The 13173-nt window shown below is 22.9% G+C and overlaps 1 protein-coding gene across 1 annotated transcript in view; it reads right to left on the bottom strand.

The window, feature by feature from the left end:
• LOC102670607 (gamma-aminobutyric acid receptor alpha-like) overlaps positions 1-6612 on the bottom strand; it is a 41842-nt gene extending 35230 nt beyond the window's left edge. The window contains exon 1 of the mRNA XM_006610546.2: positions 6241-6612. The gene's annotated coding sequence lies outside the window, so the exon portion shown is untranslated. The remainder of the gene's footprint in view (positions 1-6240) is intronic.
• Between the last annotated feature and the right edge of the window lie 6561 nt (positions 6613-13173).

Here is a 13173-nt window from a genome sequence, read left to right on the forward strand (position 1 = left end):
TGCAAAATTGTGAGTATCATAAATTATGAAAATTATGAATATGAAAATATTTGTTTTTATGAATACTTAGTATTCAACCTTTCACATGATTTATCATCTTTGCTAAGAATGATGTCACGAACCATATTGACATGGAACTATCAGTCATTTTTATTAAAGATTATTAAATATTATTGAACTTTTTAAAAAGTTTTCAATGGAATATATATATTTACTACGTTAGATACTATATATACTAGTTATATATATATATATATACTATTATATTATACTATTATATATATACTACTTAGATACTATACGTTAGATACTATAGATACTATATCTTGCATTTTTTGTATGCATTTTTTTATTTTATTACTAGAATTATACAAGTTATTAAATTAATTATACATAACTAAGATTAAAATTTTTATTGGTGATTTGTTGGCTATTTAATTATATTTAATTAACTTTTTTTCTAAGATTAATACTAAAAAAAATAATTAAACATATATAAAATTTTTTTCTATTTCAATAAAAACATTTACAAATAAATACTTTTGCTAATTTTTCACGATAAATACGAAAAAATATAAAACTAACCTATTTGACTCGATTTAGTAATTTTTTAGTTACTTTTTTATCGGTGATAATTTATTGGACAGGATCCGTGAATTTTTTGAATTGGTCCAAAAATTTAAGAAATGAAAGAGAGAGAAGTGGGACGTAAAGAAATATTTTTAAAAAGTTTTCGTGAAGAATCGGTGATAGAAAGTTCTCGTCGGATAATTTATAATCGGTTTTTAGGAAGAAAGATAAAAAAATGAAAAATGTCGCGAAAAGGATCTTCGTTACGGGATGAATTTTCCAGTTGTATGATACTTGAAAATGTTTCTTTAATTGCGGTAATTAGATAAAGACTTCAGTTACATCTTTCATAATCTTTTGGTAATCCTTTCGTGAATAGGTATTAAAGAAAGAAGTTGTTGACAAGTTTTGCGCGAAATGATATTATTACAATTATCGAGTTAATTATTTTTATAAAAAATATTATTTTTTTGATAATAAAACTCAGTATTTTACTATTTAAATATTAACACTATAAAATTATACTATAAAATATAATTTACATATTTAAATAACATACACATTTAAATATATGAAAATATAATAATATATAGCTAGTTTTAACATAAAGCTAATTTGTTTCCTGAATATTTCATTTATTAACTTTTAACATATGTATAATTTTCATTAAAGATAAGTATTTTATTTTTTTTTCTTTTTCATTATAATAATTTTTTTTCATTATATTATTGTAGAATGAAATAATAAATATACATACATCAAAAGTTAACATGGAATTCCTTTTTTTTTATTGATATATTATTTTTGCTACTATACAATATGTATAATTTTTGTACATATTTAAGAAATAAGAGAGATGAAATTAAAAACTGCTAAACTTTTAAATATTCTACTTCTTTTTTTTTTTTTATGCAATTAAACTTTTTATAATTATCGTAATTATCAAATTTTCCTCCGTTGAAATTAAATTTTTAATGCATGTTTGGAATTGGGATCTTAGGAATCTTAAACGAAAAATCTCCTTTTCGGATTTGACATTTATTTTTATCATTTCATAAATAAAAAATTCATAATGATGAAATTCTCAAAATATATAAGATAAATATTCATTATATTTTATAAAAATATTGTCATCCATTTTATACATCACGCATGAAGTTCTATCTTTCTTTAAATCGCAAATTTATGTTTTCTACAATTCTTGTGCCACTTCTCTCGAGTTTATAATTCATACGAATGTAATCACATAAATATTCTGTTCTTCTTTATCTTTATTTTTATTTTAAATCTTTTCAATATTTCGTATATTCAATATATTATAAAAAAATTCTTTCCTCTTTAATATTATTAGTAATTGATAATAATATAAAAATTTTCTTTTAACAATAATTTAAAAAATGTTATTAATAGCAATAACCAAATTTTATTAATAATAAATTTTGCAATATAATATCAATTTATCTGTATTATATCTGTAAATTAATTTTTCAATTAATTCGAAATTAAATAGAATATCAAATATCAAAAATAATTTTATTTAATTCTCTTTCCTAAGTTCTGTTCCAAAGTTTTAATCAATAATATTTATTTACTTCGAAAATCCATGATTTTAAAGATATATATATTCTATATTCTCCTGAAAGAAATATTGTTATGTTCGACACGTCTAGTCATAAACCTTCAAATGAGTAAAATAATATTTATTTGTGCAACGAAATGATATCGAAATCATCTCTGGTTTCAAATAACGACTTTTTAACAGTAGCACTATCAATCTACAATATAATACTGAAATATATATAATATATATAGCACACAATTAATATATTTAATATTATTTTCATATTACTAGACATTACTAAGTATCAAATATACTTAGAATTTTCATAATACGTATGTGATAATTATATAAATATCGAATAATATATAGGTAAATACAATATATATTTTAATCGTCAATTTTATATAATATATTTTGAAAATATATCAAGAAATATCAACAACATTGTAATAAATGTATTTTTTTTCCTTTAAACAAAAACTTTATAAAAATTTAAAGTTTCCATAAAATTTAAGATTCAATTAATTTTTTTTAATTATCCGAAACTTTAAAAAATAATATTTTTTATAGATAATTATAAAAAAAAAATTTTTTTGACTAATTAATCGAGGGAAGCATAAAATGAGTGAATATAAAGAGAGTGATTGGGAATATTGGAAGAAACAAAATCTTATATCGTTGACAAGTCCTCTTTATCGTGAAAAATCCCTAAATAACGATAATATCGATACCCACTTTCTTACCACTTTTCGAAAGTTCCTAGATTTTATCTCGATCCTCTCAGTAGCTTTTGTGTTTTCAATAGCTGTTACACACGATTAAAGAGATGCAATTAAAAGATGAAAATACGCTTTAAAATGAAAATTTTCTTAGCAATAGAGAAAGATTTCGAGCGTTTATTTTTTATCGTTCTGGTTTTCGTATTTGTACTTTGCAACTTATGTCAAATTTATCGTAATATTTCTGAATTTTGTTTCTAGTTTTTTTTTTTTCTTTAGTTTAAAGAATTCTTTGAATTCTTTTTCATTTTTTGACATTCTTGCTTTAGTTACTTTGATTGTTATTGGAGAAATGTTGTAATAGTTGATTTGTAAGAAAGAAATGTAATATCTTATGATCTAATTCTTCAAAATGAAGAAAGAATATTTCGGTAAGGTGGAGCAAACTTTTATGATGAAACTTTCTAATCAACCTAAGAATTGAACTTGCATCTTCGTTTCGTTTTCGTGAAATCAGATTCTCGATATGTATTGTGCACGATATATTGTATTTCAAGTATTGACAATGAACTCAACGAGTTCATTGAAAAGATTCATTGAATGAAATACACGTAATAGAATAGTTTGTTTAAGATTACACGAACAATAATTATCATTTCGAATATTGAAAGGAACTGTATAATTTTAAAAAAATCTTAATTACATTTAAAATCTTAATTACATTTGAAAAGTAAATTGAAAATTGTAAATTTTAATTTTATTATTTTATATAATGATGATGAAAATGAAATTTCCTAAAATATATAATATTTTTCTTTAAATAAAATGAAAATTTATTTACACGTTTCTCTTATCAAAATTCTATCTTTTTATCAATCTATCAAACCAATCTATCAAATTTTATCAATCTACCAAAAAAAAAAAGAATTTAAAGAATGCAAAAATGACGCTTAGATTAATTAACGTAATTATCGTTGCATTAAAACGATAAATTTTTTTCCTCGACTTATTATAAAACTTTGCACCATTTCGTCTCGTTTCTCCTCTACAAAAATGTACGTTTACATAGTAAAGATATGAATCGTTGAATAAGTTACATTGCATTGCATGTGAAACCAATTTACGAGCATCAAGTGCGAGTTTATACGACGGAAAGGTCGTTAAAATGAATTCTCTTGAAAGAAGTTTCATCATCTCGGAGGATAATTTCTTACCAAGCCTAAAAATAAAAATGAAAAAAAAGAAAGGCATGTTTTAAAGGAATATACGTGTATTCAGGATAAGTGTGTATATTATGATTTCTTTTTTTAATATCTTTTAATTTATACCATAAATTCTAATATGATGAAATTCTTCTAATATTTTTTAATTAATATTTTAAAAGTTTTCAATATTTTCTAAGTATAATTTTCTTAAAAATTCTTAAGAAAATTAATTAATAACGCAAACAATATTTCTAATTTTTGTTAATAATATTTTTTTCGAAAAATCAAAATAAAAAACAGATATAATTTAACAAAATTGATGTATTGCATTATAAAAAAAATTGGAATACTATTTATTTCATCCCTTAAGAAAAATAAATATATCGTTACACGCGACATTGTACACTATTTATTCGAACAAAAATGATCCTTTTTTTTTTTAAGGATGTAAGGAAGACTTTCACGAGTAACTATATTTCTCCTATCCTCATTATTTATAATCATTTAGGTGGAGGATCACTAAGCTTCATCAGGAAAACTTATTTGTTCTAACAGTGATTTTGTTTTTTCGCATAACGAAGTGTCTTTGGCCGCAACATGATTAATCTACGCCATTTAAAAGGAAGCTAATGGCGCGCGTTTTTCGATGACCTCGCATTTACCACTCTTTTCATTCCTTTTTTTGGAATTTCTTCGCATCGATTTCTTTTACAAAAAAAAAAAAAAAAAAAAAAAAAAAAAAAAAAAAAAAAAAAAAAAAAAAGAAAAAAAAAAAAAAAGAAAAAAAAAAAAAAAGAAAAAAAAAAAAAAAGAAAAAAAAAAAAAAAGAAAAAAAAAAAAAAAGAAAAAAAAAAAAAAAGAAAAAAAAAAAAAAAAAAAAAAAAAAAAAAAAAAAAAAAAAAAAAGAATTTTTTTTATTCTTCTATCATTTTGTTCTCATTTCGGTAAACTGACAATAGTAATTCGTGTCAAATTCAGCGATAATACTAGAATTTACTTTTTATACAAAATTAATATAATTTTGTAGTTTAATTAATTTTTTTAATCTAATGTAATTCGATTTAATCCAGGTCACAAAAACATCAACTTGATGAAACATGTCAACCATAAGATCTGACAAGGCTATGGGATAAAGATGTAACTTATTTCAACTTTCGAAACTTTTCTAAGCTCTGCGAATTAAGATACGTATCAAACTTTTTTCGTGTTTGGTGGTACGAAGATGCACTCCTCCAAACTTTAAAAGCAATGAAAGTAAGGGACAATTTTATCCAAAAAAAATGGAGAACGAAATTCTTGTCACTATGGATTAAGAAGTCTAATTTTTCTAATAAATCTAATTTTCATATAATTATAAAAATCGTTGATAATTTTTGTTCATTTCATATTTTAAGAATCGATATCTTGTATTTAATTTTAATGTCTTAAAAATTCATGCTTTTTAAAATTATTAATTGAAATATCTAAATTAAAAACTGTGCAAATTATATTTTAAAACAAATAATCTTCGACATTAATTTTAATCAGAATAAATTTACATTTATTTGAATTTTAATTTTTTAAAAAGAATCTGTTATGTTTTCTTTCATCCAATTATTTTATTTCATGTCAGTAAATAATCATTTTTGCACGTCACATTCATTTTCAACTTGCTCTCTGATCTTTTTTCTTAATAATGAATCACGAATATCAAATGAACGAGTAAAAATAAAGTTTTTTCATTTTGGTAATAACACGATAAAATAAATTAATTCGACAAATTAATTAATATACAAATAATTAACCAATAATTCAATAATAAATTTCAATTTTGTATTAATTGGCAAATTAAAATTAAGAAAAAGCATCTTTATACAACTAATAATTCGTAACTAACAATTTACATGTTTTTATACTATGCATATAAAAACATGTTATGTAGAAATTATACAAATACAAATCTAACGTTGTATATTTTTAATAATTTTTATCTCTTCAGTATCTTCTCATTATATATTATAAAGATATAAAATTTTTTACATAATTACTAACAAATAATTTATAATATTTCACATCATATTTATAATATTATTTTGAAATTATCCAATACAATTTAATTTTCTTTTAATTAATTTTAATCTTTACCCTCTATATAATATACACAAAAAAAAAATTAAAATTAGAAAAAAAAAGTTCAAAGACTCACCTATTATGTTTGTTCAAAATACATACGCAAAAATATCCATAGCAAATACATGACAATTGGATTGGTCACATGGTCACAAGAGCGTAGTAATCAACGATTACGAAAATATTAAGATTTTGTTTACGAATCACATCGCGGAATTGCATCATAAGTCGACAAATTACTATAACAAGAATACGACGAGAAAAAATAAAAACATAATCAGACAAATAATGAACGCGAAATTTCCAACGAGACGAGAAGCACGTGGCGAAGCCACGACGCGTACTGGCTGCATCGTACAGGACAGCTGACGAAGGGTGGCAACTCCGCATTTGCCACACTGCGCTTTCCTTCTTACTACTACTCTTATTATTTTCGCGCCTCTTGTCTCTTTCTATCAATTTTCAGGAATTGATCAAAATTATTTTTGATTTGTTGTTAATTTTCTTTTTTTTTCCTTCCATTTTTTCATCTTCTTTTGATTTCGTTTCGAAGAAACGAGATGAGTAATCTGGAATATTTTGAAAAAAAATTTTGTTATTATAGTATAATAGACAGTTATGTATTATATGAATTATAAGAAATCATGTATAAAAATTTTCTTTTTATAATATGAATAATATAAAGTTGTTTGGAATTATTGTTAAGTCAACTTTTATTTTTATATTTTATCAAATAGTTTTTTTTCTAGAAATAAATATATATGCTATTGATTAAAAAAAAAAAACATATGTAATGCATTATGTAAGGAATCGTGTTGCATGAAAATAATAGTTGCAATCTTGTCGTATCAGTAATCGTATCTTTGGCGCATTATAGAAATTTGCATTACACAGGAATCTATAACAGAAAATTAATTAATTAATTAATTTGATGAATTATTAATTTTGAATTATTTAAATTTTGTATCATTATATCATTAATAATATAAATTATTAAATTTCTGATTTTTTTTAATAAAAAATATTTTTTCCTAATAAAAAATATTTTAATACATAGAATTTTCTTTCATAATATTAAATTTAAAAGAATATAATATTATATTAATATATCAATAAAAGTTATGTTTCAACTATTATAAATATATATATAAATTAACAAAATATTATAGGTGTATCACTTAATGAGACACAATTCAAATTTAAATAATTTAAATTTAATCAAATAATAAATAAATATACATACAATATAAAAGAGGGCAGTATGTCATACGGTAATAAAGTTGATTAAAAATAAATTACAGTCTAGAGACGTGATGGCATTTGCATGCGAAGTAATCGAAGTCAACAGAATTCGAATTCATTGCAGTAGGAAGAGATTTCTTCTGGTGAGAGACTGATCCATTGTTGACAATGCATTAGCAGTCTCCTGCGATTCTACGGTGCTTCATTCACCGATCTCGAGCTTTCTCGATACCCACTCGACAATGGGATTATCGATACCAGACTGTGAACGGAAGTTATTAAAATCCGACAAACCATGCGCCGGAAGAGAGATTTTGCTGAAAATATAAAAAAAAAGAAAAGAATATTAAAAAGAATGAAGAACGAATGTTATAGAATTTTTCAATTCTGATTTTTGTTGATAAATTTTTTAAATATTTGATTGGATAATTATATATTAAACTAGAAATTTTAAAAAGTATTCCAGAATTTTTTTAGATTTTTTAATAGCCTAAAATATTAAAAAAATAAAAAAATAAAAAATATAAACAATACAAATTATGGACATATATCTATGGACAATACAAATACATGTTTGTCCACAGAATTAATTTATACAATAAAATAGTTATTAGTATGATGTACTATAATAATAATAAATTATAATATTAATTTATATATATAAAAAAATATATTTTAGAATATTTAGAAATATGAAATGTAATGAATTTATTAAATTCTACATGATTCTATGATTTAATAAATAGAATGGAAATAATAGAAAATAAAACATTAATTCTTTTTCTCATACAATAGAATTGTTATCTCACTTTCATATGAACACTTCAATTCACAATTAATTAAAAAAAAATCAATATCGTTTGATGTGTCTTAAAAAGAACAAGAATGAATGGAACCAGTATATTAATATAGTAAAGTTTCGCTGTAAAAATTTAGATAAATAGAAGAACGTTAAAAGCTAATTATCGAAGCGAAGAACTTTGTTCCTCGATGGTTTATTGATAGCGCAGTTATCGTCTACTAAAATCGCTGATATCCTTTTTTTTTTCTTCCTCCTTAGCTCTCTTCTTAGACATGCTCTGTTGCTAGACCTATACTTTTGCACTCTTTTAATTAAATCGTTAAATATCAACGTCTGGAGCTCCATTGTATCGATCGAAGTTTCGTCTAAGAGCAGCTATTAATTCATCAATTCCAATGAACAGTTTGACAAAAATTCTTAATTTTTTTATATTTCAATACGCGTTAAATATATTCGATAAAAGATAAATTTTGATCAATATTTTTAACATAACATAATGTATTGAAAATTTTTAATTTATTAATTTAATTTTAGAACTTATTTTTATAAATAATTTAATTTTGATAATAGAAAATATTATAATAGAAATTAGTATACTATACTATAGTTGAAATAAAATTGATCTACTTCATCATTTAAAAATCATAATATTATATGTATTTTTTGTATCTCATATTTTTATACATCGTAGTTTTTTATATATTATATATTCATAAATTTAAAGTTAGTTAATAATAACATAAGAAATAATCATCTTCAAAATGTAATAAAAAATATATTCAGTGTAGCAATCATAATCTTGATAATTGTGATATATAACACAATATAAAATATAATAAAATATAATTATCAATATAAATCTTCACAACACTGATTGCTATTTCTAATAAAATTATCTTCAATAGAAACAAGAAGAAATATAAAGGATACTCGTATCGATTTAATGTCTCGTTATCGTCTTATTAATGGAGGAAGCTAAGGGACCATATTTCTCGAATCGAGGTTGCCACTGATTACTTAGTACTATTTACGTAGCCTTTTTTCCCTTCCAACCAACGTCTCAAGGAATCGGTAATTTAATCCGGAAATCGATCTCTCATTTTTTCTTCCTTTAGTCTAGTTGTCATTGCGGCCTGATCGCTTCTGAAGAAATAGAAGATAACTATGTATCTTTCTTCATTTTTTATATTTTTCTTGTTACAATGACTCCTTAATCAGAAATTTCATCGAATGATTTTCAAATTTAATAAACAATTTTTCAATTTTTCTAGCATTTTTAAAAATTTATTTAAGAGAAAAGAGATAAAAAAGAAAATCATTTTTAATATTTTGAAGACATAGCCGTGATCAGAAATACTTTTCTCTTTTTTTCGATTTTATCAAATTTTTTCCTATTTTTAAAAATTTTATTTAAAAGAAAAAAATAAAAAAGTATAAAATAAAATTACTATTATTTTTGGGAATGTATAATAAAGTGATAGTAATCATTTTTAGCAATTACCTGCTGTTACAATATTTCGTAATAAATTTATATTCGTTATATTCGCAATTTTCTATAATGAATTTCTTTCATCAATGTTGCTGTAAAAAAGTAAGCTTCTGTTTAATTTCTGTATAATATTTATTTTACGATTAATAAAAAATAAAAAGTTTGGATTACCATTTATTCATAAGATACATATATATATATGTATTTTAACTATTTCTTCAATAAAATCTTTCTTTTTTGAAATAGAGGAATATTTGAATGTTTATTTATTTTATATAATATATCAAATATATCATATATCAAAAGAAATGAAAATTTACACGATATCGAACAGAAGCTTTGATTGTAAAATATTGCCTTGTTTCGTTTCACCTTCTTTTCTTTGTAGAAATTGTTGGATTTATAACCGTTTATATGCAAAATGTTAACAATCCTTACAGGATTTCTTTTCATATATTTGATATTTTTTTTAATATTGTCGATTAAAAGATTATCGATTAAAATTTATATTATATATATATTTATAATTTTAATTAATAATTTGAAGGATCAGATTTATCTTGATTAATATTGATAAGAATATTTTACCTTTATCATATTTTATTATCAGTCAAAGAGTTTGCAGGATTCATTTAAAATTTCAAGGAAATCCGTATGGAATATCAAGTAATCCATGTTGAAAATCATTTTCTTGATAATATATTTTTGCTATTGTTGATGGAATCTCGATCTTTCTTGTGTAATAAGCAAAATACTGATGTTATAAATATCGTATTTTATTATATTCATATTCATTTATTTAATTTTATTTATTTTGATTCAATATTTTCTTTTTTAAGTTGCTAATAAGAATTATATACAAAAAAAAAATATTTTTCGAAAATAAAATAATAACGAAATATATAAAATATATAAAATACAAAAAAACGATGAAATGACAAATATTTAAATGCCTAAATACCATTCAAAAAATAACGTAAGAATAAAATAAAAATTTTCCAATCTACAAAAATTATGAATTTTTTATCATGTCATATATTATATATTATAAGATATATTATATAATATAGCAACTTTTAAATACTACATAAAATGAAATTAAAATAAAAAGGAATCACATTAAAAAATACATCAAAAGAAACAATTAAAAATGAAAAAGTCGATTTTCTAAAACCAAAGAACGAATAACTAAAAATAAGAAAAAAATATTCAAACTTTTACTATCGATGAATCCTTTGAACTCCAAAACTCATCATCAACTCGTATATTAAGTCGAATAAAAATTTGAAAACGTCATAAAGGTATTTCGTAAGTGTTGAAGAATCGTTAATAAGATCTTGTCATTACTTCCGGATAATTCTTATATTCTTGGTACCCGAGCAGATCGAATCGAAAGTACGATAAAAGATGGATGGCGAAAAACAAGGATGTCCCTTAAAACACAGTAGTTAAACGAAGAAATTCCGCATGAAGAGTGCTTCAAAATGGCACCGTCAGCAATATTCGCGATCTTTGTCCCACCTTCGATTCTTCCTCCCTTTTTCATTCTCTCTTCTCCTTTCTCTACTTGCACTTTGACTTCGACCTCAACACGACCACCCTCTTTTCGCCTTACATCCCCGATAACCTATATTCGACGTTGCATCCGCGAAACTTCAAGGAAAGAATTTCCCTCTTAACCTGCATATACAGAGTTAAGCCTGGCGCACACAATTCTTGTTTTGCTACTGAATCACTTGCTTGATATTGTAGTATTTATGGAACTGGATATATTGAGAAATAACATTTTTGAAAATTATGGTAGTTTATAGAAAATAATTTACAAAACTTTGCACTAGTTTACAAAATTTTGCTGATTGAACACGTTATGTTTCGATTTATTTTTATACTTGGATAAGTTAAAACAAAATCCACCAATCAGAAATGAAAATAGAATCACGTGATTGAGCAAATCGCTTGTTATGCCACTGAACATGCGCAACATATCAATCATTTAGCATAAACCGTGTATTTCATAGAAAGTTAAGTTAATAGCACAATAAGAAAGATTATGCAATAAAATCAAGCAAGCAATTTAACAAAAAAATAAGTGTGGTGTTTTTATTGCATCTCCGTTAATTTTCATTGAAAGTGAAATGAACTCGAAAATTTCGAAGAAATCGTCAAAAATCATACCCTATTCTCTTTAAGAAGGAAAAGAAACGAGAATTTCTTTAAGACAATCGAAAAGGTTCAATGATGAAATTTATCGTCTTTTGGATGAAAAGGAATATAGAAGAAGGAAATCAATTGAAGGGATAAGAATGGAAATAAATTGGGTTTGAAAGTATTACGTGAAAATTTATGTTTAGGTAAATTAAGTAAATGTTTACAAATATTAATTATTATTTAATATTACTTATTTTACTTATTTGAGTTTATGTTAATTTATAGGTTAAATCATTATTTAATTATTAAAAGATTAATTGTATGTGTTAAAGTTATTGATTAAAGTTATTGATTTGGATTAAAGTGCAGTATAAATTATATAGATGATAATTTATCATTAGATTATTAATAATATAAATTTTAATTAAATGAATTTTCAAATAAAGAAATATTTTGAAACATTCAAATTTTAATGTGTCTTAATATTAATGCGAATCATTGTATATATTTTGTTTTAAATTCCTAAAAATGCCGCGAAAAGTATTTCATTTTTTTTTATTTTTTCGAAAAAAATATGCAATCCGTGTAAAAATATTAAATTTGTAAAAAACAAAAAAAGAGAGAAAAAGAAAAAGTGTAAAAAAGAAAAAAAAATGTAAGCTGAATACGAGTTTGCTCGGTTGAAGCCTCTTTACCTAAGAACTTTCACGGAGTGGTTTCGATGCTTTTCTACGATCTCAAGTATATCCCACTTTCCGTTCTTCGCTTCTGAATCGAGTGAACTGATTAATTTTATTTAAAATACTGATGTTTTATTGTGTTTTCGAATATAAATTAATTTGATCGAAGAATAAACCGGAAAAAATATTTTGAAACATTGAAAAAAATTTAGTTTTTACTTATTCTAATTTCTGTCTTCATTTTAAAATAATTTTCGATTTTTGGGATGGCTTGGTTATATGGAATCTAACCTCTACAATAAAAATATAAAAGAGTGAATAAATGATAACTTATTATCTGAAATATTTTATTTATTGATTTTATTGATTTTAAAAGAGTTTTTTTGCATTTGAAGATTCATATTGTATAAAAAAATAGTTGTGAATAGATTTTAAAATAATCACGATAATAAAAAAGCATATTTAATGATTTAATAATAGATAATTTTAAAAAAATATATTAAATTTGAACTTAATCTTAATTTTGAATTTTAAATCTAAATAAATGAAAAATAAGTGCTTTCGAAATATGCTTTATCTTGCAAAAAAACAAATTTTAATTGCAATGATAAATAAACAGATTACATTATTTAATCATATAATAAATTT

Source organism: Apis dorsata, unplaced genomic scaffold, assembly GCF_000469605.1.
Source record: "Apis dorsata unplaced genomic scaffold, Apis dorsata 1.3 scaffold_74, whole genome shotgun sequence".
NCBI lineage: Eukaryota > Metazoa > Arthropoda > Insecta > Hymenoptera > Apidae > Apis > Apis dorsata.